Source organism: Mus caroli, unplaced genomic scaffold (assembly GCF_978045245.1).
Source record: "Mus caroli unplaced genomic scaffold, Mus_caroli_1 scaffold_16, whole genome shotgun sequence".
NCBI lineage: Eukaryota > Metazoa > Chordata > Mammalia > Rodentia > Muridae > Mus > Mus caroli.
The window spans coordinates 54,548,340-54,554,591 of record NW_028227271.1 but is presented as its reverse complement, the minus strand read 5'-3'; the positions used below and the strand labels follow the sequence as shown (position 1 = coordinate 54,554,591).

Here is a 6,252-nt window from a genome sequence, read left to right as displayed (position 1 = left end):
ACCACCCACAGTAGAAAGTATTTCTTTCAAACATACTAACAACTGCACACTACAGTATATTGAACTATTGTGATATAACTAGTGTAACAAATGAATATAACTTAAATAGTTATATTTAATTATTTTATGTTTTACTATCCCCATATGCCTAAAGGGAACCATATGGCATAGCTACAGACATCTGACATTCTCTCCCAGACAAATTTGATTATTTCTCTGCCATGGCTGACCTCCATGGTTATTTAATTAAATTGGTGTGAATGTTCTACATTCTACTTTCTCCCTCCATGTAGCTCTCAACATTCAGAACCTGTCTGCCATGAGGTTTGTCTTCAAAACTCCAACAAATTGTCCCAAGGCATGAAAAAGTAAAAGAAAAGCAATTCTGTGGGGCATTGGGCTATGCAAATACTTTCTGGTTTCCAGTTGAGTTCATAGCTGAATCCCAGGATCCGATGGTGATAATTCACCTACATGGGATGGTACGTGTCCCCTCGTATCTCCTGGACTCAAAGCTCCTGTTGAAGTTACTGCCCCAACAGTCCCCACAGTCCCCACAGTCCCCACAGCCCCCACAGCCCCCTCAGGAGAAGCGTGGCTAGTAGTCACATAGACAATGTCCCAAGCTTCTGACCTTCAGGCTAAACTCGTCCCCAGTTACCTAGCAACAGTAAAGATAACATCCTACCAGAAGAGGGGCTGCTTGGCCCCTCCTCACTCTCTTACTCTCTCCTCTCACTCTTTTACTCCTCTTGCTCTCCTCTCCTCTCACTCTCTTACTTTCTCTCTCCTCTCCTCTCACTCTCTTACTCACTCTCTTACTCTCTCTCTCTCCTCTAACTCTCTCCCTCTTACTCTCTAGCCTTTCTTCTCTCTCTCCTTTCCTCCTTCTCTCCTCTTGGCCATGGCTGGTCTCTCTTTCTACCTTTTCTCTTTCTCCCTGTCTTTCTACAATAAAGCTCTAAAAACATAGACTGTCTCTATTCATCAAGGCCTGTTGTGCTTACTCTCACCTGCATGGGAAGCTCTCTCACTCAGCCCTCACTCCCATAACCCCAGAGCACATGGTGTCACCCTGGGGACCCTGGTTTCAGGGGTTTCCCCTTGTTTATCACCCCCCCCCATTGAATGCTGTCTGTGGCTTAGATGCCTACCTGGGGCCAAGTGGAAAGTGTCTGGCAGCCCTCCTGCATCTGCCTGCCAAGAGTATAGGAGGATCTCTGGCCAGGTGCAGGCTATCCTCCCTCTCCCTCCTTCCCTTTGCTCCCATTAGTTCCCACAAAATTCCAAAATAATTATGAAGAATAAAAGCAAAGAGTATAAAAATCAAGATATTAATAATCACTATAACATGATATCAGAAATCTCAAGAAGAATTAATAGGACAAGACATATAATACCCCTGTCTTTGCTTCAAATAGGTTCATGATGAATGTATTTTAGTGTATATATTCACCTATAAACATATATAAAATATACACAAAATATATTATATATATACATATACCCTGCTTTTAGTTTACAATATAAAACAATATGTTATAGTTCATTTCAAGCCTTTTAAGTCTAAAATGAGAGCCCTCATGATTTCTTTACAGAACACATACAGGTAGCACATAGCCAAATGAAATGAATTAAAGTAAGCTATTGGGACAAAGTCAGGGACTGTGTAATGCAGAAAAATTCTACTCACATGTTATTAGCAACCTTGTGGTGTTTGTTTCTTTGTTTGCTTGCTTGCTTTTTCTTTTATTAGTAAGGAGGCATAAAAGGCAGGCAAAACATTAATGGGAGCCTCAATTTTTTTTTGAGCACTTGAAGCATGATAAACCTTTCTAAAAGTATTCATACAGCAAATAACTGTAGTTTACCATTTCTGTCATCTTCACCTATACTTAACTTTAAACTTTATAAAACAAATCTTTAAAGTCACAATCTTTATTGAAGAACAGGTAAACATGGCATCCTATGTACATGCAGCACATGGTATCAACTGCATCTGCAGATGTAGTAGTCCATTTGAGTTATGACTTTGTCATGGCCTTAGACAAATTTTTAGTTAGTGTACAATTCAACTATGCCAGATGCTGATCTTAGCATGCTTAGATGTTGCATACCTGTTTTTGATAGTCATGTGCTTTGTAAGGCCATGGTTCGTCATAAGTATATTCTTAGCCAGGTGCTACATAACAGGAAGATGGGATTCTTTACCGTAGGATAAGTACTGCTGCAAAGTTGGTGTCCATTCACTGTTGCCAAGAATTTTCAGTGCTAAGCAAAAAGCCCCAGCTGCATTTTGAGAAGGAGCAAAATGTACCAAGCCCAGTGGAAAAATCTGGATGTGTACCTGTAGAAGAATATCGGTGTCAGGTTTTCTCTGATGTAATTCTCCCAGTGAGTGATGTAGATGCAGATGACAGAGATTATTCAAACCAGTGTAGTAAAATGTGAAAGATATCTATGCTTATCTTAGACAACTGGAGGAAGAGCAGTCAGAGCAAAATACTTACTGGGTTGTGAAGTCACTGGAAACATGAGAGCCATCCTAATTGACTGGCTGATATAGATTCAGATGAAATTTTAGGTTCCTGCAGGAGACCATGTACCTGACAGTCTCCATTATTGATCGGTTCATACAGAACAGTTGTGTGCTTAGGAAGATGCTGCAGCTGGTTGGTGTAACTGCCATGTTTATTACAAGCATATATGAGATGTACCCTCCAGAAATAGGTGACATTTCTTTTGTGACTTTTGTGACACTTACACTAAGCACCAGATCAGACAGATGGAGGATGAAGATTCTGAGAGTTCTGAACTTCTGTTTGAGTTGCTTTCTGCCTCTGTGTGTCCTCTGTAGTGCATATAAAATTGGAAAGGTTGAAGGTGAGCAGTTTGGCCAAATACCTCATGGAGCTCACTATGCTGGACTACAACATGGTACATTTTGCTCCTTAAACTTTATAAATTATCTCTAATTCAGATGATTATACTGAAAAAGAAAAGAACTTAACTGTATTAGCTGAGAAAATTTTACATATTTTTGCTTCATCCTACATTTGGTGGCATTGAATTACTAAATCCAGTTGCATACAACAACTTAGAAAACAAATGGCTTTTATAGAACAGTGGTTATGAAACATAGATCATCACACACAAGGAAAGCTTAAACTTTGGTCTCTTGAAGTAATCTTCCCAAGAGGATCACATAATATATTCATAAGTAATTCACATTAATTTAAAGGAGTCCTTGATCCCATCAAACTGAAAGTGAAGGACTTAAGATGCTGTACTCTCACCTTAGTTTTATGAGTAGAATTCACAGACGCAAGTTCATTATGGTTTGATTAATTATGCTAAATTCTACTTAAGCTGCTCATAGCTATGCAATTAGACCTAAAAGAATAGCTAAAGTCAATATTTGAATGTCTTATAGAAAAGTTATAATCTATATTGTACTTGTTTGTCCAAACTGAGTCCAAACTAATACACCTGTCAAGAAAAACAATTGACAGAAGTAGATTATTCCAAACTTTGTTTACACCAGTATTAGTCACTTACTTCCCATGATTCTAAACAATGTGCTGTATGCTTACATCCTAAATTTCCTACAGGTATTTAATCCTCCACATTTCACTACTGTACCACAAGTTTAGGAGACATAAATCAATGAAAGCAAATAAGTTTATTAAGTATCACGTGTGTGGTAATCAAAGAAATATGTTACCAAGTGAAGAGGGAATTGAAGAAGTTTTGAGGGAAGATTGTTGAATTAAATATTATGAAATCCAGGCAGTGGGTTTGCTACCCACCCAAATACTTTATGTTCTCAAATGAAAGAGCCGCACACAGCCTTTCTATTTTTATATGCCTCAGTCAGCACAATAGTTTGGCCATTGCCTAACATCCATGCTGTTAATCCTGCGTTATTACTACTAATTCTAAGTTCTCTCATGGCTGATCTAGACCCAGAGGGTAGCCTAACTGAGGCACATGCTGGGCCTCACTTTCCCGGAATCTTCACATGGTGGTCAGGTCTCTCTGTCTTGCAATCTTCTCAGGCATGGCTTCTCATCTCTTTCACACTCTCTTGGCAATAGCGGGGAGAGGACAGATAGAGGCAGGATTTAGGATTCTCTGGCTTGGGACCAGGATGGGGAAGAAGAGGAGGAACCTTGTCATAGCCCCTCAGTATGCTCAGTGCTCCTGGATCTGACTTCCGTCAACTCTGGCAAGGCCTCTCCAACCCACCAAACTTCTGTGAAGTTCTACACCTATGTGGTCCCAAACTGGACTGTTGTTTTCCCATGGGCTGCCCAGCTCTCTTGAGAGTAATTTTAAACCTTTCTGAGTATAGGAGGCGTTGCAGCTACTGTGCCCTCAGGCTCTGGTCCAAGAAAGACCTCAACACAACCATGGTTCACTACGATAGGCAGGTTATGTTGCACGGCTGGGGCTTCTAAAGGAGCTGTGCCTCTGAAATGCACTTAGCTTTGGCTTCCTGCTCTTTGGCTAAGAAGATGCCTTTCACCAGCGACTTCTCACACTTTAAACTACAATTCAAGAACCATGTTCAGTGTGCCATTTGTTAAGTGATATTTTTCCTCCCATGTCCCTCTTCCCAGAAGACTGTATTATATTTGCAAACACCTTAGCCATAACCTTTGGTTGTTTCTCCTAGATTTTAAGTTAATCATCCCATTATTCTAAGTTCTGCCACATGGCTGGTTACCTATACTCAGCTCTAATGTGTCTATCCTTCTTCATACCCTGAGACAAATCTCCACATTTCTTTCTATCCCAGAATTCAAACACCCTACTGGATGTCCCACATTCTATTTCCTGCCTAAACTTATAAGCCTGTCCACATGTTAATGACAGATGCAACATCCATACAGTACACAAGATATTCTCTGCAGAAAAGGAAGGGAGAAATACTGAAATTTTAAAAATATTTCACTTTACTTGATATTCATTTTTACCATGACTTTTTGTTTCTGAACACTGTGAGATGATGATACAAGTATATTTAGATGAAAATTAAAGAGCATTCCTTGTAAGAGCAGTGAAATTCACAGCTATGTTTTATGAACTTAAAATTTGTCAAAATTTAAGCAACGTGAAGTACAAGTATATTTTACAAAACCAATTAGGACATTCCCCTACACTGATTGTTTAGTTTTAAACTGAAACAGAATTAAATTGAGTCAAAATTCTACTATAAACATTTGTGACTGAAAAACTTATTTGCCAACATAAACATATCACCAAAAAATGTGAAGTATTTTATTTTCATATGTAAAAAGCAAATGCTAATCAATCATTCACTGGAAACAATTAACAAATCATGTGTCAGGCAAATTTGGCAATAAAATTCTGCATGAAGTAATTTTGCTGAAATGGTTGGTTGATATTTGCTCTCAGAGGTGCTATAATATCTGTACATTAATAATCTACGCATTTTAACTAGAAATTTGAGACGATCCTTGAGGACCAAAAGAAAGAAATATATTTCTACAATATTAATAAATTGAGCAAAATGCAATGTTTTCTTTAAACAAATCTCCAATAAAAAGATACCACCCATGGTTCATCTTTGAAGCGCCAAACCAGACTTTGCCTTCCACTATCATATTATAATATTCACTTGGCCAGTATAAATATTAATGTGACAAATAACTTTTAAAAATTCATGCAACTTCTCTTAAGGTATTTAATGAAACCTCTGGTATAACTGCAGTTGCACATTTAGGAAGATCCTAAATAAATGACTCTACATCCAGTCATTTCTCAGTTAAATAATAGCTGTGGTTCACTTACTTCTATATTTCTGAGATTTAATATCTGTAGGCAGATATCAGCCCATGTTTAGATGGATGTCAACCACAATTATACACTAAATTGGAAAACCTAATACTTCCAAATAACTTTATCTTTAAATGCTAGCATCAGAGGGAATATTTTGTAGTCCAGAACTATAATCATGTTTAAAGATGAGTTTTTACTTCCTACAAGAAATGAAGACATATAAAGTTATGTTTTAAATATTCAGTATTTTTGATAGATGAAGATGTACCATATGAATAGAGGCAAAAATAAAGTATTATATAGGAAAATTGGTATTTTCTTTGAAACCCTTGAGTTATCGAAAATAAATGGAGAAAAAATTATCCAACAAATATTAGCTCTCTTCATGGATTAGCATGAATAACGGCAACCATGTCATTTACTTTACTTGACATTTTAATTAATAAT

The 6,252-nt window shown here is 37.7% G+C and overlaps 1 pseudogene; it reads left to right on the top strand.

Annotated features, from left to right (window-relative positions):
- The first annotated feature begins 455 nt into the window (after positions 1-455).
- LOC115029414 (G2/mitotic-specific cyclin-B1 pseudogene) lies at positions 456-2,955 on the top strand (annotated as a pseudogene).
- Positions 2,956-6,252: the final 3,297 nt, after the last annotated feature.